Below are 26,434 nucleotides of genomic sequence, written 5' to 3'. Positions count from 1 at the left end.
AAAAATTCTCACTTGGTCTAAATGTTAAATTATTTGTAGAATGACACAAATATATACATGAAAAGTAAACTCCTTAGGCTTCTAATAGTTGTACAACCATAAAGACAAAATTACAAATTTAATTTGTAACAAAACTACGAAACCAATAATACTCTAAAAACAATAATTCCATTTAAAGGATGATGCTATTTTGCTAAAAGTAAATGACTTCTGTTGTACTTAATAGGAGAAAGAGAGAACTTCAGGCCTGGTTCTACACTTCGTTTTGTCCCTATATTTTGACATCCACACTACAATATAACTCGGTGATATACAAAACATCTGTTCACAATAGTATGTTGTCCAAAATGCAGTTCATAACTTCCAGGCTCTGTTTACTGTTCAGATAATCAGGTCTTATATTTAACGAAACCTTTGTCAGTAAACATTCTCTGAACAGCAGTTACTGTGAGACCTAACTTGTCAACTCCTTAGAGTGTCTTTGTCACTTGAACATCAGGTTAGCACCACAGCAGTTATTTAAGTCTTCACTGAGTGCATATCAACCAATCACTGCTGGAATCAGGACCAAAAAATCTACACTGAAGACACACTACTACATTCCTATAAATAACGATAGCAAGTTGCTCTGTATCTTATTAAAATTAAGACAAAATCCCTCAAATATATCCAATCAATACAAGAATATGATACTCTTACAGTCTGGCAATCCCAAACTACCGTTGTGTGATGACTCAACTCTCACACTTTGCTCAAGCCCCTGCAAAACCTGTATTATACAATGAAGCATATGGGAATGTGGCCTTCTCTCATCACAAAACCAAAAGAAAAAGTGAGCACTGAAATTGTAGAGAAAGTTCAGTTACACAGTGGTTATTTATATAAGTAGTTTCCACATTTTTTAAATCATGCATTCCTATTAGTTAAAACAAAATGTGACAACACACACATATATACTGACTAATTTGTAAGTCACATGTATTTGCTGCTTTAAATATATATAATAAATACTAGCGAAGCACAAATTCTTTCCTTTTTTAAATAAAAAAGCAAACACAAACTAACATTTTCTTCCCTTACTACTCGTTGGTGTCTGATCTAAATACCATGATCATGCCTATGGAGACTTTAAAGACCATCAGGATGAAAATGAAATTTTAAAACTTCTCAAAAAAGAAGGGATGGAACCTAATTTGAGAAACATATGTGGGGGCAAAACGGTCTAAAAAAATCACTTGCCCAGCATTATGTTTGCCAAACACTGAAGGAACAGGTCAGCCCTGCATCAGGGCTGCTAGGCCATTCTTTACCCGCCTCCCTGAAATCCCTCCTTGGCCCAATAAGGGTAACCAACCGACGGGTAAAAAAAAAACACATTTTAAATAGATGAATAACCTTTCACCATCATAGACGATTAGAGTGCAAAATTTCAAAAAGCATAAATTTTCATTCATAATGGACTGGTATTACCTTAATAAAATTTTTCACTGAGCAAAATTTAAATAAATTACTGTTTGGGTCAAATGTTTTTAAATCCCTCACTTAAAACTGCTATACGTTCTACAGCCACGCTACTAATCAGATAATACTACATTAGAGCATGTTTAGCGGCCAGAGCTAGGATCACCAGGCTCATCTTCAATACTATCACCATTCCAATCTAGAACAGTCACTGAAATTAAAGCAGCAGCTTTGAGGATCACAGGGATCTTTGATGCCTCTTTTTCTGCTTATGGATGCTGCTCTTTTTTTCTGACATAAATTATTCCAGATACTCTGGAGATAATTGTTTCTGTAGCAATGGAATGACTGTGGGACCAAGCAAATTCAACAAATTTTGTTATATAATCATTAGCTTGATGCCAGGCTTTTCTTCCTCTGTCTTCCATGTCTTGAGTAATCTACAAGTTAATAAATCTTGCCATCAATGCACTAGGCAACTACTGGTAACAAATCTGCTAGCCACAGGTGCTGGACCATCAAGATTTTCTGAATTACTTTTAATTTGCCAAGTGTCAAACAATTGGCAGTACTAGACTGTACAAGGCCAGGTATTCTGTACTTACAGTATTAGAGACAAAACTCAACCAACTGCACTGCAGAGACAGCAAGTCACCAGCAGCGAGCATGGTACATGAGGGGAGAACTAGCTAGCTATAGGCTCACATATTTAAAGTCACATGTGGTTTACGATAGTAAGATAATAACTAACATTTATTAAGCAACCGGTATATTTCGAGCACTGTATTATCAAAATAAGGACAATACAAGCATTACCTCATACACTATTTCCAAGATGTATTATTAAACCTCTTTTACAAGTTATAAGACTGAGGCACACCGAAGTTAAGTAACATGTCCCAGGTCACAGAGTTCCTAAGCAGTGGAGTTTGGACTCAAATCCAGTTTGTTTGACATGAACATTTGCTTTGAACAATTCTGCATTACCCTGAAACTATGTGAACTGGCATTTGAAAGGATTTAATGATGTGTTTTGTCTCATATTGATAATTTAATCAACTCAGAGGATTAAGTTAAATGCATGAACTCATTATTGCTGTTCAATATTTATGGCACATAACTGACATAAAATAGGCCCTTGAAATTCTAAATGGAACCATCCAGAGACCTTAGCAGACTCTCAAATTGAAGAATAGCATTAGAGCATATAATTTCTCCTTTAAAAATAGTAAGGTATAACTGAAAAATTTAAGTGCCCACTTAAATGCGAAGATCAGAGAACAGAACTTCAAAGAGATACAGAGGCTAATGTTCTAGACCATTTCCAGTCAATCCCCCAAGGCCCCTGACTCGTCTACGGAAAGGCATTGGAATTGCACTCTGCTGCTGGCCCTTCCCTCACCAGGTCTTTTCAGCACCAAGCCTGCCATTTTCAGTCTGAAGCACGTGCACCCACACCTGTAGCCTACACCTAAGGCTTCACTGCTTTACCTCCGCTTCCCAACATTCCCCAACATTAACCACTCTTCCTACAATGGGGGAGGGGACAAGCAGCAGAGACGCCCCACCCAGTTCTAACATGGAAGTGATGATGACTATTATCTAAAATGTAGCCACAGTATGCTAGAGGTAATGGGGTGAGGTACAGGATGGTGGAAAGAAGTATTTGTTGAGTTTACTGTGCTGCAGTCTTTTCAGATACTTAATTTTCAGGAAATCACAAAATCCTGTGAAGACTATTGTCTGCATTCCAAAGATAAGAAATTCAGTGAGATCAGATCTTTTGCCCAAAGTCGCATGGTTGGTAAGCAGAAGAGTTGAGATTTCAAAGCCCACACACCTTCCATCCACTACTGCATTCTTTGGCACGATGGAATACACTGCCTTTCACTCTACTTCCAAGTAATAAGCAGAGCCAAAGAAAACCTTTAATAATTTCTATATTCACATCAACAAATATTAAAGGAACATCACTTTTCCTCATAAGAACCTCCTCTGAGTAATTCCATTTTCCATGGTTCAATGAAATTTGTGCTTTAAACTTCATTACAAATATTTTTTAGATTTTGATAAACAAATTTAATTTTAGAGCTATAGATTTTAAGTCTGTTTTCACCTTTAAAACAAACTGGAAAATCTTCTCAAAATCTTTTTTTAATTACAATAAAATCTGACTAAGAATGCTTGGGGAATGCGATGTTCTGATTTCAACTCTTTTTCAAAACCCAAAACTGGCCTGGTGCCCCTGCCAACACCTGCAATGCCTGCACCCTGCAGCAACCACCATGGACCCCTGCCCTCCAGCCACAGCTACTGCTGCCTAAGTCACTGCCACCTTGGTACCCACTGTATCATTAAGCCATAATCTCAAATGAGTAAACATATTCCTTTCTGTCATCACACGTTTATGGAGTTTCTGAAGGACAGTGACGATTACTGTCAAGAACAGCATGACCTTTATGAGGACAAGAGAACTGTAGAAATTATTACTCCACCAAGAAGCCACATAAGAGCAGTTAATCTGGACACAGAGTGTTGAACTGCAATCCAGACCTTTTCCAGTTCTGACCTAGAAGGTGTAGGCCTCAGTGCACTTCCTCTCTATTGCTCAACATTACCAGACTGAAGATTTGCTGCTTCTTGTTAGGAGGTTCATTTCATTTCCTATTACTCCCAACTTCATACTCAAAGCACTGAGAATTTCAAGTGGAGTATGTTGAAATTTCTTTGCATTGTTTCTGTATTCAGTTTTTTAAAATTTTTTTATAACCCTAAGGAGTATTTTTTAATTATGTTAACATAGCTTGAATGCACTGCTCAACTCCCACGGAAGTCACATCCAAGAACATATTTCTTATCACACACAATCCAACCAATGAGACCTTAAACTAAGTTACTGACACACTTAAGAAGTAAGGAGTTACCACAATAGTAAGAGTATGTGAAGCAATGCGTGACATTGCTCTTACGGAAAAAGAACGCATCCATGTTCTTGACAGGCCTTTTGACGAAGGTGCACCACCATCCAACCAGATTGTTGATGACTACTTAAGTCTTGTAAAAATCAAGTTTGGGGAAGAATCTGATTGTTGTACTGCTCACTGTGTTGCAGGCCGTGGGACAGCTCCAGTTGCCTTCGCATTAATAGAAGGTGGAACGAAACATGAAGACAAAGTACAGATCATAAGACAAAAGGAGCACGGAGCTTCTAACATCAAGCAACTTTTGTATTTAGAGAAGTACCCCTCTAAAATGTGTCTGCACTGCAAAGACTTCAATGGCCAATACAGCTGGGGTGCCTGATGCTACTGTCTTGGAAGTGGAACTTCAGCTAGGACCTAATTTGTTGTACATATTAGCCAGGAAGTTGGCTTGGTGAATAAGCCTAATAAAGCTTTACAGGAGTATTGACAAGCAGTTTTACCAGGTTACACGCTTGACAGAACCTCTATGTTTTGGTTACAATCACCCTGTTTGGACACTTAGCAAAAGATTTTTGCTGTTCAGCACTTAAAATCTTTTTAACATTTGTACCAGTTGACCTTTCCTAAAATCCTGCAGTACTGAGTTATGTCTTCTTTAAATCTATTCGCGTGCCAGAATCTTAACAACACCTGAGAAATTTAGATAGATTAGGTAACGAAATATCCAGTATAACATTTGTATATGTTAGTATCATATAGAATCAAACTCCTAACTATGAACACTCTAGATCTTTCGTGGTTTATTCCTTCAGTCACTTCAAACATTGAAAGTAGGGCCAATATGGCTCTTGGCTTGCTCACTTTATGTTTACATTTCCCACATTCATACCAGTATACATGAGGTTTGTGGGACCAGTGATTTTTGTTAGTTTTTTTACCCAATCTTACAGTGATTATTTAATGTCTTTCTATAAATTCCATTTTGTGCTGTTGTGGAAAACCACCCTTTTGAAAATCTACATTGTACAGAAGCACATCTTTAATCTTTAATGACTCCAAGCAAAAAAGCTTTACAGTTAATTTAATGTTTACACTTATGGATTGTGTGTAATAACTTAATAGGGAGGGCCTGAAAAGGAATGAGAAGAGGTTATTTAAATAGTTCTAGTAAGACATTGCCTTTATCTTGTGCAGAATATATAGAATATGCTCTTTAATATAGATTTTTTAAAAGGTAGAGATGCTTTGTTATTGTAGCTAAAATAATTGTTAATCATAAAACTTTTGGAATTTTTGTTATTTTTCCATACCTATTGGAAGTTGTTTACCAGCTATTATTTTTGTTTGAAGTGTGCTTTTTTTCCTTCTCTTCCCAACCTCCCTTGCAAAAACAAAGGTGGTTTCTGCTAGCAAACTGAGCAGACGTAATTTTTATACGCCTTTTAAGCTGTGTAACAGTATGTGGATACTTGATAATTTTATTATGTAATTGATCAAATGGTGATGTGTATTAATGTTAGTTTAACCATATATTTATACTGTCTTATAATGTGTGGTTATAGCTCTGTGGGAGAAATAATTTGTCAGTGTTAACCAACTTGTAAAAACCTAGTGCGAGAGATAAACATCTAAACAAATAAATGCAAAAACAAGATAATATCTAAACTGCTTTCTTGAATCAGTATAATCTACTATACAACAATCTTTATCAGTACATCAAAGCTAACATTTGAGAATCTATTTGTATTAAATATAACAATATAGATAGAATTAGATGAAGTGCAAGAAATTAAGTTAATTTGCCTAGAATAAACCTAAAATATATTTGTAGAACAAGCTCCCTAATAAGATCTTATTTGATTGTCCTTTGCTTGGAGTAAGATGGAGGAAAACTGACAGTTTAGGCAAATTAAGTTCTGATTAATATGGATTTTACTTTCTAAAATATCTGAATTTCATGATTTGAAGACTTGGAGATGGATATAATCTTAAATATAAGTTAATGGGTGGGCATAAGGATTTAATGTCAGCATACCTTTTACTGAACTGAGTACCTCCTACTCATGCTCAGATCAAATTCTTGGAAATCATTAATATTAAACTCTGTGAAATTCCTTTTTTCCAAAGAAATCAAATTATGTTCACAAATGTTAATTTCACTTATCCTTTTAACACCCCTGAAAGACTCAGATATAACATGACGGAGAATTACAACACTGTTTCTATCATTCTCCATTAGAAGTTCTCAGAACTTTCTTAGAAATAATATCATCACCACTCTCCATGGTGAAATGTTGAGTCCAAATTATTTTGAGGTCACTCCCATTGCCACTACCCAAGCACTTACACTTTTTCTTGGAAGTTATAGTTTACTCGCCTGTCCTTTTCTATTCCCTGTGTCCCACTTCAGTTGACTTTACACAAATTGGCAAGTGCATTCTAAACACCATAGGCTCTCAATACAGATTTGTTGGTTGAAAAAGGGAAGAAGGAAAGAAGAAAGGAGGAAGAAAGGAAGAGAAGTAAATTAAATGTGTGTATTCTGCCCCCACCTCCCATCAGTTGTCTGTCTTCCTTTCTATTTCTCAGACCAACCTAGCACCTATCCTAAGTGATAGGACCTCAAATGCATCTGGCTCCTTTTACTGGTTCCCCAACACTTTTCAACCTAGTTAGAAAGAATCAGCATCATAAATGGAATAGTCAATGCAGAGACCTAAGAACCCTCAAAATTAATTTTATGTTTTCTCTTCCTATTTTTACTTTTCCTTTCTTTTGACACTTTCCCCCAACCTATAAATTCCTTGTCTCAAAATCAAAAAATCTGTCTTGGTTCTAAGTTCCCTTAGTCTTTCTCATCAACATCATCCAATCATTTTTCCTATTTCTTTGCTTCCCTTAACTGTTCAAACAACTGTAATCATAATTCTACTCACCTGATCCAAAAGAAACTGTGTGCACTTCTTATACGACCTTTCTATATTTAACACTGTTGGCTACTCCCTTGTCAGACTCCTCTTGCTTTCCATGATGCCTCACTTTTCCAGTATTCCGAATACTCCTTCTCTGCCATGCTCACCAGCTGTCTCTTTTTTTTTTCCTTCTGGTGAGGAAGATTGACCCTGAACTAACATCTGTTGCCAATCTTCTTGTTTTTGCTTGAGGAAGATTGTTGCTGAGGTAACATCTGTGCCAATCTTCCTCTATTTTGTATGTGAGACACCACCACAGCATAACCTAATGAGTAGTGTGCAGGTCCACACCTGGGATCCAAACTCATGAAACCTGGGCCACCGAAGCAGAGCCTGCAAACTTAACCACTATGCCATGGGCAAGCCCCCTACCAGGTGTCTTCTTGATAGGAACTATTAAACATTCAGACTCACAAAATAACCTAACCTGGCATCAAATTCAGCTAGAAGGATACAGAACAGGAAACAATGTTTGCCAGTAAAACAGTGCGGTAGGCTCAATGTTGGCCCCCAAAGATGTCCATGTCTCAATCCCCAGAAAGCATGAATATCTTACTTTTAAAGGTAAAAGGGAGCTTGCAGATGTGATTAAGTTAAGGATCTTGAGATGGAGAGATTATCCTGGATTATCCAGGTAGGCCCAATGTGAGCACAAGGGTCCTTGTAAGGGGGGGGGCAAGAGGCTCAGAAAAGGTAATGTGACAGCAGAAACAGAGAGGAATAATGACATGTGACAATTGAAGAAGAGTCATTGAAGATGTTATGCTGCTGGCTTTCAAAATGGAGCATAGGGCCACGAGCCAAGGAAAGCAGGCAGCCTCTAGAAGCTGGAAAAGGCAAGGAAACTGATTTTCTCCTAGAGCTTCAGAAGGAACACAGACCTGATGACCCATTTTAGACTTCTGATCTCCAGAACTAACGGGCATTATTTTAAGCCACTAAATTTGTGGCAATTTGTTACAGCAGCAATAGGAAACAAATATAGGCAGTATCAGGCATTCCCTTCCATGGGAGTACCCTCATAACAATCTACACAGCAGTACACACAATTGTCCAGGACTTTCTCCTTCAAGTCTAAGAAGCGGTAGCTGATACTGTGCCTAAGTGTACGTATGTGCGTATGTAATCCTCCCAAGCTATTCTCTTCGGTCCTTCAGGCGACAACTCGGGTATGAGGGAATGAGACTTATATGGGTGGGCAGAATATCCACTTTGGCTTAGAAACCTCATGTCCCTCTGGAGTCAATATTTTATGCAATAACTCCAGAGACATAGTTTTCAGCGTCTCTAAAAAGAACCAGCCCAATTACAAGGATCAACACACTCAGGGAAGCCCAAAGGTATGGCTTTCTCTTCAAGTATTTATGATTTATTTATCCTGGTCCATTTGTAGTTATCTAATCAATAAGGGAATATTTTTACCATAAGCAACATTACCTACGTTTATCAGATATCCAAGGGAACAAAGTTACAAAGCAAACAAAAGTCAAATTATTTTGAGGAGGAAAGGGCTTTGTTAACACTGTATCAATACCTTAATATTTATTCTAGTTAGGCTCTCTTAATTATAAGGAATCACTAAAGTGAGTTCAAACAGGGAGGATGAATATTAGAACGGCACACAATTCTATGGAAATTCAAGAGTAAGGCCTTACAGAGACTAGAACTCAAAAGTAGTTTTAGATATATCAACAAAAAAATTTGTAGAACATTATGGATTCCAGTGCTTTGCCACTACTGTGACTCAGCTATTCTGCCAGCGTCTGCTTCCTTCTCCTTCTCTTACTAACAGGCACATTACTCCATCTAGTCAGTACAAAGGCAACTCATGACTGAAAATGGCTAAACTTACAAACCTCCACCTTTTCATGACTAACCTTATGGTAATTAAGACTGTCACAGTAATAATAAAACTAGTATTTAGCATCATTAAATTAATGCCAAGTCAGTTGATGCTAGGCCAATGCAACCAAAGTAATCAGAAAACTGATAGGCTGATCCAAGAGATTGTAGAGTGATGCAAGGAAAAAGGGAGCTGGGAATTACTCCCAATCAGACTGATGAACCAACAAGATTCACCCCACGTAAGTATTGTTTCTCCATCTTACAGACAGGGCACCAAGGCTGAGAGAGATTAAATAATTTGTCCAAGATCAAAAAACTAGCGGTGACTTTCTCAGGCCATTTCCAGGTTTAGTGAAGGCCTAATGATACAGTAGGAAGTAAAACATGTAACTACAAACCTTAGGCACAGCAAGGAACGGCCTTATGATGGTAGGTAGAACTCTGAGTAACAAGGTGGCCCTTCACCTAGTAATTGTTCTAGATTCCTCCCACCTGGCTGGTTTCTCACTCTCTGCAGGCTGCACCACCGCCAAATCTGAGAGCACCATGGTGAGAAACTAGGGAAACAGAGGGGAGCAGTAGCCACTTCCTCATATCCTTATCTCATATCCTTTGCATCGTTTCTTTGTTGGTTTGGAAGCAATCTGAAGCAAAAGCAATAAAAGCCGAGTCATCATTCCTGCCCATTTCTGAAGTTAAAGTAGACTTTGTGGTCTGGCCCAACCCAATAACAGAAACCAGATTTAAACTAACACAGTCTGACTCTAGAGCTTGTACTTGTTTTCATTTTTGTTTTTTTTTTCGTCACCATGCTGTCTATTACATCCCCAGGACTTATTAATCTTATGACTGGAAATTTGTACCTTTTGACCACCTACACTCATTTTGCCCACCCCCCTAACCCCCGCCTCTGGCAACCACCAATCTGTTCTCCATATCTATGAGTTCATTTTCTTAGATTCCATATATAAGTGAGGTCATACAGTATTTGTCTTTCTCTGTCTAATTTCATTTAGTGTAATGCCCTCAAGGTCCATCCACCTTGTCACAAATGGCAGGATTTCCTTCTTTTTATGGCTGAAGAATATTCCATTGTATATATATATATATATATATATATATATATATATACACACATATACACCACAATTTCTTTATCCATTCATCCATCCATCCATGGACACTTAGGTTGTCCCCATGTCTTGGTTATTGTAAATAATAACTGCAATGAACATGGGGGTGCAGATATCTTTCCAAGTTAGTGTTTCTGTTTCCTTAGGATAAATACCCAGAAATGGAATTGCTGGATCATATGGTAGTTGTTTTAATTTTTTGAGGAATCTCTACATTGTTTTCCATAGTGGCTGCACTAATTTTCATTTCCATCAACAGTGCACAAGAGTTCCCCATTCTCCACATCTTTGCCAAACCTGTTATTTCTTGTCTTTTTGATAACAGCCATTCTAACAGGTGGGAGGTGATATCTCATTGTGGTTTTGATTGGCATTTCCCTGATAATTAATGACGTTGAGAATCTTTTCATGTACCTGTTGGCCATCTGTATACCTTCTTTGGAAAATGTCTATTCAGATAATTTGCCCATTTCTTAACTGGATTGTTTGCTTTTTTGCTATTGAGTCATAAAAGTTCTTTCTATGTTTTGGAATATTAACCCCTTATCAGATATATGATTCATAAATATTTTCTCCCATTCAGTAGGTTGCCTTTTCATTTTTCTGATTGTTTCCTTTGCTGTGAGAAGCTTTTGAGTTTGATGTAGTCCCACTTGCTGATTTTTGTTTTTCTTGCCTTTGCTTTCGGTGTCAAATTCAAAAAATCATCACCAAGCCCAATGTCAAGGAGCTTACTGCCTGTGTTTTCTTCTGGCAGTTTTATGGTTTCAGGTCTTACATTCAAGTCTTTAATCCATTTTGAGTTGATTTTTGTGACTGGTACAGGATAATGGTCTACTTTCATTCTTTTGCATGTGGCTGTCCAGTTTTCCCAACAGCATTTATTGAAGAGACTGTCCTTTTCCCATTGTACGTTCTTAGCTCCTTTATTGTAAATTAATTGACCATATGTGCATGGGTTTATTTCTGGGATCTTGATTCTGTTCCATTGTATATGTGTCTGTTTTTATGTCAATCCATAGTGTTTTGATTACTATAGTTTTGTAATATAGTTTGAAATCAGAAAGTGTGATGTCTCCAGCTTTGTCCTTCTTTTTCAAGAATGCTTTGGCTATTTGGGGTCTTTTGTGGTTCCACACAAATTTTAGAATTGTTTTTTCTATTTCTCTGAAAAATGCTATTGAAATTTGGATAGAGATTACATTGAATCTGTAGGTTGCTTTGGGTAGTATGGACATTGTAACAATAATAGTTCTTCCAATCCATGAGCACAGAATATCTTTCCATTTATTTGTGTCTTCCTCAATTTCTTTCATTAATTTCCTATAGTTTTCAGTGTATAGGTCTTTTACATCCTTGGTTAAATTTATTCCTAGGTATTTTATTGTTTTTGATGCAATTGTAAATGAGATTGTTTTCTTAATTTCTCTGATAGTTCATTATTAGTGTATTGAAAGACAACAGATTTTTGTATATTGATTTCATATCCTGCAACTTTACTGAATTCATTTGTTAGTTCTAACAGTTTTTTGATATAGTTTTTAGGGTTTTCTATATATAAGATCATGTCATCTGCAAATAGAGACAGTTTTACTAACAGCTTGTACTCAAACACTATGCCAACTGCCCCCCATCTAAATTGTGATTTCCTTACATTTACACAGTTCTTGGAAGCACCTGAATTTTAAATTGGTTTACAATTGAATTTAAAGCAATCACTCAACCAGGCTATTTAGCAAGGCCATCCCAAATACTCAGGAAACCAAGTTACTGCACATTCTGACACAAATACTAGATATAAGAGGCCAATAGGTTCAATTATTGGAGGTGTCAGAGTGAAAATAAAATTTTCTCAGTTATCTTCAAATTGAAATAGATGGACAGCTCTAGAGAAAGCTTCTTATAGGAGGAAGCTCTGAAGATAGGCTATGGTAATTTTGGTAAGGTTATTAGATTATCAGTTACAATAGTAAATCAAGTATATTAAGATGTCATGCAAACACCAACTCGATAAGGCATATCAACATTAGCTCTATTTTTAATTATTTGCTTTCACTTACCCTTTTTCTTTACTATTTCACTTATTTATACTGATGAATTGGGCAACATAGCATAATATAACCACTATACCAGGATTCTAAAATTAGCTCTGTCACCACACTGTTGTTGACGTTAAACATCACTTTACCTCTCAGGAACAAATCTTTCTCATGTGTAAAATAAAGAACTTCTCTGGACTACTAATTTTGAGATCTTTAAAGACAATTTTTATCCCCAAATTTTCAAATATGAGAAGTTATGAAGATTAAAAAAATTTTTTTATGGTACAGAGATCTGAAAGGAAGAAAACTGTCATTGTAGATTTTATGGCTACCAAGAAGAGACAATTTATAGTCAAATTATTAAAATTAATAAGAGTTCAGCAAGTTGCTAGAACAATATACAAAAAAACAACTGCATGTACAACAAAAGTAGAAAATGCATTTTTTAAAAGGTATGATTTACAATATCAAAAATATATACACAAGACAACTAAAAATTCTACCAAAAATGTTTATGGAGAAAAATTAAAAATTTTAAAACTTAGTTGAAAGCTGTTAAACACATAAGTAAATGGAGATATACCTTATTCATAAATTGAAAGATTTAATACCATGAAGAAGCCCATTCTCTCTAAATTAATCTGAAAGTCACTGCAATGCAAATCAAAGTCCCAACAGAGTTTTAAGAAGTTGACAAGCTGATTCTAAACTTAATATGAAAGAACATGACCCAAGAATAGTCAAGATGATTCTAAAGAACAAAGTCAAGGAAATCAAGTTAATGGATACGAGGATAATGTCAGTAATAGAAAACATTGCGTTAGTGAGGAAGGAATAAGCATCCCTTGCTTCTTCAACATCCCAGCGCTTTCCTATCTATTTACAAATCAATAAAGATATTTCCCCTTTGCTGCATAAAACCCTTCAAGTCTTAGTCTTGCAAACAGTTCCTACTTATTACCTAAACACAACAGCAGGATGGCAGTGGGTGGGAAAATGCTCCCTTTACCTTTGTTACTATTCTCCTTCTTAGAGCACATTTCAGCTTCTTAACTATTCTAAATGTTTCCCTATTCCAGATATTATACACTTCACCAGGAACATCATGTGGAGTGGCAGACAGATCAGCTGCCAATGCGAGAATAAAATGACAGATTGTTCAGAATACATAAGTATCCATATTCAAACACTGTTATTTATATTTTTACAGAGTATATGAGAAAAAACTGTTGAGAAGTGACAGGAGACAAGGAACAGAACATTCAAAGGCATCAGTTAATATCATCTTGACAATAACTATCAGAATATATTGCAAAGATATTTACAAAGTACATTTATTACAGTTCGTCACTTTGTTCATTAAAAATGAGGAAAATCATAAAACAAAAATAGTAATAGAATAAAAGTTTAAATATATATTGAATTACTTAGAAAATTTTATAAATTAATTGTAGTGGTTTAAAAAAATCACTCAGTGACCTCCCTGTGCAGAGTACTCTACAAAGTTCTACACAGTGACACAAAGGACAGCACAATCTACGGGGAGGAAAGGAGAGCACAGAGGACATTCTAAGTCTTCGGGTGGGATAAATGGTAAAAAAAAAAACGAAATGGAAGTAACTAAATATTATGACTATTATGTAGTAGATGTCATAACAAATCAACAAATGGACAGCGTAAGCTGGAATTAACAAGGCAGTAGTTAATGACTGAAGGCTGGTTGAAAATTTTGAATTTTTTAGAGAGGCAACAGAGAGTCAGTGCAGGTTCTTGATCGTGGGAGTGAAAAGACGAAAGCAGTGTCTGAGAAAAACAATTCTAACAGCTGTGTGTAGGAAGAGTTGGAGGGAGAAAGAGACTAGAAACCAGGAATAAACAGCTATAACGCGGGTGAAGCACAGAAGCATGTATTATAGCTACAAAGCATGATGGAGTACTGAAGCATGAAGCACAGAAAGCAGGAATAACGAAGGCTTAGACAACAGCAAAAACTATGGAAAAAATAGGAAAAGGGGAAGATAGGAAAGGCACTGCTTATATTTATTAAACTAATATTAACTATTTTCATAACACCCCAGCACTACATTCTACATGTAAATATACATCTTCAAATTGAATACGGTATTAAATGATCAATGTGCATAATTATACCAACCTCTGCAGGAATGTCATAAGAATAAAATGAGATAATGTTATTAAAAGAATTGTCTAATTGTAAACGCTACATAAATATTTACTGTTGTAATTTCTTAGGGAGGAAATAGCTGTGATATAACAGAAATGTTCCAGCCATAAAGTCAAAAGAGCTGAATTCAAATTCTGGTTATATTATTTACTAGTACCTTTAATGGACCTTAAGAAGATCATTTAACCATTCTGAGTTACCATTTTAAACATGTAAAATGGGGAAAAAGACAATCTCTCATAAAGGCCTCAAGGAACAAATGAAGTAATTCACTATAAAATCCGTAACACACTATCTGAATTACGGTGGATGGGGAATGTGTGTTGCAGGGGGCAGTGAAGGAGGCGGCCAGAAATAAGGGTCTATTTTGGCTGACCTTACTGGAAAGAAAGCCACAAGCATTTTCAAAGAACAATAACCGAGATCTCGTCAAGATGGTGTGTGAGCAGACGTTGAACTCGCCTTCTCCCACAAACACAAGCAGGTTACAACAATTTTGGGAAGAATCACCCTGGATTGAAAACGGAAAACTGGATAAAAAGAACCTCCACGATAGGGGACAGTCCTGACGAAGGCAGAAGAGCAGTAACTCCGGGCAGAGAGGAAAAAAGCCACCTTTGGGAGCAGCGGAGCTTCTCAGCTGGCCAGGCGGGAGCCACCCTAAGGTACGCAGCCCTCCCTGGAGGAGTGAGGTCCGGAGCGGGGGCAATACTGCTATAACCATCCTTCAGACTCAGCCCAACTGAGATGGGGGTCTTACTGTCTGGCTTTGCGGGCTATTAACTGCAGCGAGGACACCCCCAGAAAAGCTATCGGCCGAAAGCCGAAAAGACCTGGGTCTTAAAGGGCCCATGCACAAACTCACTCATTGCAGCAACTTAAAATCACCAGAGAGAAGGCTGACTGTCCTTTGGTGAAACGAGACTCACCTGGTGGGCTCTGGGGGCATCTTGGTGAGAGGAGGGTCCTGTCCGGAGACTGTGACATTGGTGGGGGCTGTTGTTCTGAGCTGCTCCAGGCTTGCTGATACGGACACCGGTGGGGGCCATGGAGGTGCATCCCTTGGGCTGTTAGCCCAGGGGTCTGCCACACCCACTAGAGCACAGATTTAATCCAGTTCAGCCAAGGCAGGCAACCCGCCCTAGGGACTGGCCCCACCTAACAGTAAGCCTTCAGGCTACTTTTCAGCCTGCATTGACTGAGTGCCTTGATCCTCTACAGGCAGGCAAGGGTGTCTGCCTCTGTGGGGCAGGGCCTGTGTGGGGACAAGGTGAACTGTGGGGGGCACTGGGGGAGAGAGGGGGCCTCTGCAGTGTGGCATTGGGGTACGCTCCAGGGGGTTGAGAAGTGTGCACGGACCAGGATGGTGTTGACAGCGTATGTGGTCAGGTAGGGGTGAGGCTTATCAGCGGCAGAAGACTTGTGCTTCACAAATAGCCATAAAAAGGATCAGCCCCACCTTCCAAAGCCTGAAACAATTGAGTGCCCCCATGCCAAGGGCTAGCCCCACTAAGCTGCACTCCTAAAAGAACTGACAACAGCCTTGTTGGCCTCAGGCCTATCACAACTGTACGCCCCTGAGCCTAGCAACCAGCTACAATGGGTACCAACCCAAGTAAGAGGACAATTGCAATAAGAGTGTGCTGATAGACTTTGTAGCCAACAGTGCTGAGGTGCCCCCAAACCTGATTTACAAACAGCTGGCCAGGGAAGGAAAGATCAGATTCCCTGGGGACCTGCAGTGGGAGCAACCCTGCCACAGCAAAAGGACACAAGTAGCCCACAAAGGGGTCACTCCTGGTTCCTATGGACTGGTGACGAGAGGCAAGCACACTGCTGGGCCTCATAAGGCATCTCATACATAAGGCCACTTCTCCAAGATCAGGAGACACAGGTGACTCACCTAATACAAAGAAAATAGCACAGAGAAAGAGGCATAATGAGGAGGCAAAGGAATACTTTCCAAGCAAGAGAATAGTACAAAACCCCAGAAAAAGAACTAAGTGAAACAGAAACTAGCAACCTACTCAACAAAGAATTCAAACAAAATATCATGAGGATGCTCACAGATATGTGGAGAAGAATGGATGAACACAGTGAGCACATCAGCAAAGAACTGGAAGATATTTAAAAAAAAAAGTCAGAAATGGAGAATACAATACTCAAAATGAGAAATTCACTAGAGGGACTCAAGAGCAGAGTAGAGGAAGCAGAAGAACAGATCAGCGAGCTAGATGAAAGACTAGAGCAAATCACCCAAGCAGAACAGAAAAAAGAATTAGACAGAATGAGAACAGTGTAAGGGAACTCTGGGACAATATCAAACGTGCTAACATTCGGATTATAGGGGTCCCAGAAGGAGAAGAGAGAGACAAAGGGGCAGAAAATTTATTTGTAGTAATAATAGAGGAAAATTTTCCTAACCTGAGGAAGGAAACAGACATCCAAGTTCAGGAAGCACAGAGAGCTCCAAACAAGAGAAGCCCAAAGAGACCCACACCAAGACATATTATAATCAAAATGTCTAAAATTAAAGACAAAGAGAGAATCCTAAGAGAAGCAAGAGAAAGAGCACAAGTGACATATAAAGGGAAGCCCATCAGGCTATCAGCAGACCTCTCAGTTGAGACCCTACAGGCAAGAAGAGAACAGCACAACATATTTAAAGTGCTAAAAGGAAAAACCTACAACCAGCAATACTCTATCCACCAAGGTTGTCATTCAGAATGGAAGGAGAGATAAAGAGCTTCCCAGACAAGCAAAAATTAAAGGAGTTTATCACCAAGAAACCAGTTCTGCAAGAAATGCTGAAGGGACTTATTTAAGTGGGAAAGCAATGACCACAAATAGAGATAAAAAAAAAAAATTATCAAAAAAACCCAAAACAACAACAACAACAAAAAACAAACAATAAAATCACTTGTAAGGTAAAAGTACAGTAAAGGCAGCAGATCAACTACCTGTGAAGAAAATATGAAGATTAAAAGACAAATGTACTAAAATCATCTATTTCAATGATAAGATGGTAATGGATAGACACACACTAAACAAAAGACTATATATGAAGTGAAAAACATATGATGTGGGAGGAGGGGAGTGAAAAAGTAGAGCTTTTAGAAAGAGGTCAAGCTAAAGAGTCTATCTACTCAATACAGACTGTTATATATGCATAGTATATTAAATAGGATCCTCATGGTAACCACAAACCAGAAACCTATAACAAACAGGAAAAAAAGTAAGACAAAAGAAATCAAACATATTACTAAAGATAGCCATCAAACCACAAGGGAAGAGAGCAAGAGAAAAAGAAAGGAACAGAGAAGAACTATTAAAACACCCCAAAAAAAAGAAAAAGTGACAAAACGGCAATAAATACATATTTATCAATAGCTACTTTAAATGTCAATGGACTAAATGCTCCAATCAAATGCCATAGGGTGGCCAACTGGATAAAAAAACAAGATCCATGTATATGCTGCATACAAGAGACACATTTCAGACCTACAGACACTCACAAACTGAAAGTGAAAGGATGGAAAAAGATATTCCATGCAAATGGCAAAGAAAAGAAAGCGGGGGTAGAAATACTTATATCAGACAAAATAGACTTTAAATCAAAAACTGTAATAAGAGACAAAGACGGACACTACATAATGATAAAGGGTACATTCCAACAAGAAAAATATAACACTTGTAAATATCTATGCACACAACATAGGAGCACCTAAATATACAAAGCAATTATTAACAGACATAAGAGGAGAAATAGACAGTAACACAATAGTAGGGGACTCTAACACTCCACTTACACCAATGGATAGATCATCCAAACAGAAGATCAATAAGGAAACACTCGCCTTAAAGGACACATTAGACCAGATGGACTTAGTAGATATATACAGAACATTCCATCCAAAAACCACAGAATACACATTCTTTTCAAATGCCCATGGAACATTCTCCAGGATTGATCACATATTAGGCCACAAAACAAGTCTCAATAAATTTAAGAAGATCGAAATAATACCATGCATCTTTTCTGACCACAAAGGTATGAAACTGGAAATCAACTACAGAAAGAAAACCAGAAAAGCCACAAAAATGTGGAGATTGAACAAAATGCTACTGAACAATGATTGGGTCAATGAAGAAATCAAAGAAGAAATCAAAAAATTCCTGGAGACAAACGAAAATAAAAACACAACATGCCAAAATCTGTGGGATACAGCAAAAGCAGTTCTACGAGGAAGTTTATAGCAAGGGAGGCCTACCTCAACAAAGAAGAAAAATCCCAAATAGACAATCTAAAAGCGCACCTAAAGGTACAGAAAAAGAACAACAAACAAAGCCCAAAATAAGCAGAAGGAAGGAAATAATAAAAATCAGAGCAGAAATAAATGAAATAGAGACTAAAAAAACAATAGAAAAAATTAATGAAACCAAGAGCTGGTTCTTCAAAAAGATAAACAAAATTGACAAACCCTTAGCTAGACTCACCAAGGAAAAAAGAGAGAAGGCTCAAATAAATAAAATCAGAAATGAAAGAGGAGAGATTATAACAGACACCTCTGAAATACAAAAGATAATGAGAATACTATGAAAAGCTATACACAAATAAATTGGATAATCTAGAAGAAATGGATAAATTTTTAGAAACATACAACCTTCCAAAACTGGACCAAGAAGATGTAGAAAATTTGAATAGACCGATCACTAGTAAGGAGATCGAAACAGCAATCTAAAACCTCCCAAAAAATAAAAGTCCAGGACCAGATGGCTTCCCTGGTGAATTCTACCAAACATTCAAAGAAGACTTAATACCTATCCTTCTCAAACTCTTCCAAAAAATTGAAGAGGGGAGGCTTCCTAACTCCTTCTATGAAGCAAACATTATCCTGATACCAAAACCAGACAAGGACAACACAAAAAAAGAAAATTACAGACCAATATCACTGATGAACATCGATGCAAAAATCCTCAACAAAATACTAGCAAATCAAATACAACAATACATTAAAAAGATGATACATCATGATCAAGTGGGTTTCATTCCGGGGATGCAGGGATGGTTCAACATCCGCAAATCTATCAACGTGATACACCACATTGACAAAATGAAGAATAAAATTCACATGATCATCTCAATAGATGCAGAGAAAGCATTTGACAAGACACAGCATCCATTTATGATAAAAACTCTAAATAAAATGGGTATAGAAGGAAAATACCTCAACATAATAAAGGCCATATATGACAAACCCACAGCAAATATCATTCTCAATGGAGAAAAACTGAAAGCTATCCCTCTAAGAACAGGAACCAGACAAGGATGCCCACTGTCACCACTCTTATTTAACATAGTATTGGAAGTCCTAGCCAGAGCAATCAGGCAAGAAAAAGAAATAAAAGGGATCCACATTGGAAAAGAAGAAGTGAAACTGTCACTCTTTGCAGATGACATGATTTTATATCTAGAAAACCCTAAAGAGTCCACTAAAAAACTTTTAGAAATAATAAAGGAATACAGTCAGGTTGCGGGATACAAAATCAATGTACAAAAATCCGTTGTGTTTCTATACACTAACAACAAAGTAGCAGAAAGAGAAATTAAGAATACAATCCCATGTACAATTGCAACAAAAAGAATAAAATACCTAGGAATAAACTTAACAAAAGAGGTGAAAGATCTGTACACCAAAAACTATAAAACATTGTTGAAAGAAATCGAAGAAGACACAAAGAAATGGAAAGATATTCCATGTTCTTGGATTGGAAGAATTAACATTGTTAAAATGTCCATACTTCCTAAAGCAATCTACAGATTCAATGCAATCCCTATCAAAGTTCCAACAACATTTTTTATAGAAATAGAACAAAGAATCCTAAAATTTATATGGAACAACAAAAGACCCCGAATAGCCAAAGGATTCCTGAGAAAAAAGAATAAAGCTGGAGGTATCACACTCCCTGATTTCAAATTATACTACAAAGCCATAGTAACCAAAACAGCATGGTACTGGCACAAAAACAGACACAGAGGTCAAGGGAACAAAATTGAGAGCCCAGAAGTAAACCCACACGTTTATGGATAGCTAATATTCGACAAGGGAGCCAAGAGCATATGATGGAGAAAGGAGAGTCTCTTCAATAAATGGTGTTGGGAAAACTGGACAGCCACATGCAAAAGAATGAAAGTAGACCGTTCCCTTACACCGTGCACAAATATAAACTCAAAATGGATTAAAGACTTGAATGTAAGACTCGAAACCATGAGACTTCTAGAAGAAAACATAGGCAGTATGCTCTATGACATTGGTCTGAGCAGCATATTTTCAAGTGCCATGTCTGACCGGGCAAGGGAAACAAAAGAAAAAACAAACAAAGGGGACTACATCAAACTAAAAAGCTTCTGCACAGCAAAGGAAACCATCAACAAAATGAAAAAACAACCTAACAATTGGGAGAAGATATTTGCAAACCATATATCAGATAAGGGGTTAATATCCAAAATATACAAAGAACTCATACAGCTCAACAACAAAAAAACCAACAACCCAATTAGAAACTGGGCAAAAGATCTGAACAGAGATTACTCCAAAGAAGATATACAGATGGCCAACAGCCATATAAAAAGATGCTCAACATCATTAGCTATCAGGGAAATGCAAATCAAAACTACAATGAGGTATCACCTCACTCCTGTCAGAATGGCTATAATTAACAAGACAGGAAACGACAAATGTTGGAGAGGGTGTGGAGAGAAGGGAACCCTTGTTCACTGCTGGTGGCAGTGCAAACTGGTGCAGCCACTATGGAAAGCAGTATGGAGTACCCTCAGAAAATTAAGGATAGATCTACCATATGATCCAGCTATCCCACTGCTGGGTATTCATCCAAAAATTTGAAAACACAAAGGCATAAAGATACTTGCACCCCTATGTTCATTGTGGCATTGTACACAATAGCCAAGACTTGGAAGCAACCTAGGTGCCCATCAAGGAAAGAATGGATAAAGAAGATGTGGTATTTATACATGATGGACTACTACTCAGCCATAAGAAATGATGAAATCCGGCCATTTGTGACAACGTGGATGGACCTTGAGGGTATTATGCTGAGTGAAATAAGTCAGAGGGAGAAAGTCAAATACCATATGATCTCACTCATAAGTAGAGGATAAAAACGACAAAAAAAAAAACCACACAGCATTGGAGATTGGACTGGTGGTTACCACTGAGGAAGGGGGGAGGGGAGAGGGCAAAAGGGGTGATTAGGCTCACATGTGAGGGGATGCACTATAATTAGTGCACTGAACATGATGTAACGTACACAGAATTCAAAATATGATGTACATAAAAAAAAAGATGTCTTGCATCACTAAAAAAAAGAACCACAATAACCATGCCCTTTCCTGTATTTAATGAGAAATTATACAAGAAAATTTCTGAAATATCTTACTAATTCTTCACCTTAATTAAACAATGCCTTCTTATGTATGAGATCTAATCCATGGCAGCATAAAGAGCAAGAGTCAAAATATTATTACCAAATATTGTTAGTTAAAAAATATTACCAGTGTGACTTTAAAAACACTAACAACAAGCAAGGGCTGGTCCGGTGGGGCAGTAGTTAAGTTCGTGCACTCTGCTTTGGTGGTCCCGGGATTACAGGCCCAGATCCTGGGTGTGGACCTACACATTGCTCGTCCAGCCATGCTGTGGCAGCATCTCACACACAAAATAGAGAAAGACTGCCAAAGATGTTAGCTCAGGGACAATCTTTCTCACTAAAAAAAAAATTAAAAAATAACTACAGGCAATTAATGACTTTTTTCCTTTCTGATTTACAGAAACATTACCAGAATTCACATTTCTAATTCTAAAATTTACTACTTGAGAAAGAAATTAAAAGAGACAAGGGACCCAAAAAAAAGTGCATCCCAAGGGAACTGAAATAGTAGGAAGACAGAGAATAAGTAAAGTTGATGCTAACTTGTCTTAGGCAAGACTCTTATGAACTTCTATCTGATAGAAAGAAATTAATTTGAAGTTCTCTGGTGAGGTCACCCCACCCATGGATCCTGAAAGCAGAAGTTAGGAAATAGATTATAAAATCAACTATAGAGTACTTTTAGCTCAGCGTGGTTTGAGAAACAAGATTTGAAAAGAATATAAATAAGCAGTATTCATAAATATTTCCTTTCTAGACTAGACCAATCAGGTTCCACTTAGCTGAGGGTTGCTAGTATACTATTCATTCATTCATTCAACTCTGCACAATATACCAAAGAATGCACTGTGAGGAATACAAACACACTATCAGAACCAGCCTGGAAGAAATAAGATCAATACCACAAAAAGTGCCATGATAGAAGTATAAATAAGCATTATTTCTGCAAGAAGGACCAAGAAAGCCTTAGGATTGCATGAATTTAATTTGGGCAGAGGAAAACTAGGAAGGAAAGAACTACAGGTGGAAGGACTGGTAGAAGGAAATGACAGAGGACAATGCAGGGACTCATAAGAAGGAACTGGCTGGAGCATAAGAAATTGAAATTAAATGATCAGAATATCAGATTCGGAACCACACTGCAAAAGCCCTGAGTACCAGCATAAGGGATTTGAACTTTACTTTGCGTACACTAAGAGATTATGAATAAGAGGAGATGAAGAATAACAGGTTTAAATTAGGAGTATTAATCTCATAATGATTAAAATATAGAGTAAGGGGGAAAAAACAGTCAGAAAAGCTGCTGGATTTAACTATAGAAATAGTTTATCAGACAGGGATCATTACAAAAACTCACATCCACCCAACTTGTAATAGAGCTAAATCATATTTTAAGAATAAACACACATTTAACTCCATAACAATCTTACAAACTCAGTCAAAAAAAAAAAGGAGGAAAAGAGGAGAGACCATCTCACCACCCTAATACTCAATGCATTTATTCCCCAAAGTAACCATGAGATGGGAACTATGATTCTACACTCCCTCAGTCAGTCTCAATTCCCACGTGCCTCTCACAGCATGTACATCACAATTCCAGTGTTAAAGATGTATATTTTTTCATATAACATGTTCCCTACTCCTAAGTAAACCACTTTATCAAGCGTTCCACCAAAGCATAAGAAAACAGTAATCTGCTCTAGCCCGGGAGGAAAAACTGGCAGTGTTAGACTTGATGAAAGACAATATTATCCCATACTTTACGTGCTATTTAAGAAACTTTCAAGAATAATTTTGGCTCAATTTTTGCTTCACATACTGCCTTCAGAAGTTAACCCTGCGGAGGCCTCTTCTCTCTCATCTTAAGCATATTAAGCCCACTGGAGGTAGTGAAACTGGGATTTAGTCCAAAACAATTATTTGAGGGCAGAAAATCTCCTAAAAATAGTGAAATGTTTCAAGCAACTAAAACCAGGCAAATAAACACAAAATTTCTGAGAGTGGGTCAGGTTATAGAAAGCATGGTTACAGAGTGGAAGGCATCTGTTTTCCATGGAACTTAGGTATGAAAACAGTAACAGTCAAGCTGGTGGGTAATATGAAGACCTTATGAGCATGAGTTTTTATTTTCCTCCATAATCACTAAAATCACATTTCCCTGAGTCAATATTTTGAAACAGTATTATAGAATTCTGGCAACCTATTTATTAAAATTTCTTTTATACCAGATTCGCATTTGCTAAAAACGAGAATACTACAATTTAGGAGATAAAAATGTTTTTACTTTTAAAGTAAAAAATTGTATTTGCCTTGCCTGACTGACTAAGTATTTCTAAGTCACATGTTCATTTATTCAATACCTACTGAGCACCTACTATGTGCCAGCCACTGTGCTAGATGCTGGTAGTATAAAATGAAATGAAATATAATCCTTGTTCCTTTCAAGGCATTTACAACCTAATGAAGGAGACATACTATAATTAGTAAAATCATGTTGTAATCAAAGTGTACACAGGACACTGTAGAAGCAAAAAAGGGAGTCAGGAAATGCTTTGTTGAAGAAGTATCAGAATAAGGTGAATTTGGAAGATCAGATAAAACTTAAAGCTGTACCTCCTAAACTTGATTGTGCATCAGAACCACATACAGAGCTGACGCCTAGGCCTCACTTCAGATCTAGTGAATTCGAATCTCCAGGAGTGGAGCCCAAGAAATCAGTATTTTTAACATGCACCACAAGTGATTCAGAATCACAGCCAGGTTTAGGTAGCAGTGAGCCAGAACTGGAGACAACCATTCCAGGCAGAGAGAACAGCTCGAGTGGACGGAGTGTGTGAAACACGGACGGACCATCAGAGAGAAATCAGAAACAAGAGCAGTGACATAACTGATAAGACATTTCAAATAGGATTGATGGAATTGATTCGAACTTCCAAAAGAAAAGGCAGTCATCCGTATCACGGATTTTAGTAAATGATTTGTGACATGAACTAATTTCTTATTGAAGCATACGTGAAAACTAAATGCAAATACTTTGCATTTCAAAACACAGGTAAAATGCTCCTTTAAAAAAGCAAACAAATTTTTTAAAAAAGCAGAGCTCTACACATAATTTTTATTAATGTAGTGATCAATCATTTATCTCAGGATATATATCTGGAATATGACAGAAGTTACGATAATATTGTTTTAACTTGAAAATGCTCCATAATGCATAAAATAAATTCAAATTGTATTTTGAAATTCAAGCTTTAAAACTGAAAGCTGTTATTAATGATTTTAAGTTTCCAAACTATTTCATAATAATTTGTTACTTTCTGACTAAAAAATTACTTATAATTATATTTTTATATTTAATTTCACGTAGGAGTAAAATCAGCCAAGTCACCAATAAGAGGAGTATTCACCATAATAGGCTAAAAGCCAAATAGAATCTTTTCTATTGTTCTCTGTTTATTAAATAACAAATGCTTTAAATCCTCAACTGTTCATATCTGCAGTTCACTCCCCAACAAAGGCTTCATAAATAGAGGTGTAGACAGGCAATCATTTGAAATAGGAATAAACTTTTAAAGAACATTCTTCAGAAACCTAGGGACAAAGCTACTAATTATAATTTATAAAATACATCCTATAGTTACATTCTATTTCTAAAAAGGCCCTCTAAGTCTTACTGAAACCATTTACACATATCCTACTGACTTCCAGATCAGACAAAGATCCAGTTCCCAAAGTGAAAACCCTCGCAAACCACGCACAGCAGCCCCTGGAGGAGCACACAGGGTATAGATGCCCCAGCAGCTAAAACCCAGACTGACCACACAGACCTATTTGAGGAGAACCAATTGACAAATTATAATAATGGGCTAATTACAGGAATACCTGTGTACTTGATACAACAAATCATCCTTTCTCAGATTTAATTTAATGTACTTTTTAAAAATGGTAATATTATCAAGTTGCCTTAATTTCCAGATGAAATATAAGAATTAAATTATAGTTCTTGTCAGCTTCCAAGGTTAAAATGCTCTATTTACATAAAATGTGATATAACTTTGTTTCCTGAGTCATTCACTGCTTCCTTTCTGCTCCTGAAGCACTTTATACATGGTTCTCATTGCTTTTGGGGGGGAGGGGTTTTGTGAGAAGATTGTCGCTGAGCTAACATCTGGGACTATCTTCCTCTGCTTTGTATGCGGGACACCACCACAGCATGTCTTGATGAGCAGTACACAGGTCTGTGCTCGGGATCCCAACCTGCAAACCTAGGCCACTGAAGCAGAGCATGCTAACTTAACCACTATGCCAGAGGGCCGTCCCCTCTCTTTGATTTTACTGCAAGTGCCTGAAACCTGCAAAGAAGGTACTACTCTCACCACATACTAGCTGAGGAAATAGGCTTCATATGGTGAAGTGACTTAAC

The 26,434-nt window shown here is 37.2% G+C and overlaps 1 protein-coding gene and 1 pseudogene across 6 annotated transcripts in view; one reads left to right on the top strand and one right to left on the bottom strand.

The window, feature by feature from the left end:
• Window positions 1-26,434, bottom strand: part of PIGK (phosphatidylinositol glycan anchor biosynthesis class K) — a 110,151-nt gene that overhangs the window by 74,680 nt on the left and 9,037 nt on the right.
• On the top strand, window positions 4,267-4,764 carry LOC138923988 (protein tyrosine phosphatase type IVA 1 pseudogene; annotated as a pseudogene).

Source organism: Equus caballus, chromosome 5 (genome assembly GCF_041296265.1).
Source record: "Equus caballus isolate H_3958 breed thoroughbred chromosome 5, TB-T2T, whole genome shotgun sequence".
NCBI lineage: Eukaryota > Metazoa > Chordata > Mammalia > Perissodactyla > Equidae > Equus > Equus caballus.
This window is presented reverse-complemented; position numbering and strand designations above follow the sequence as displayed.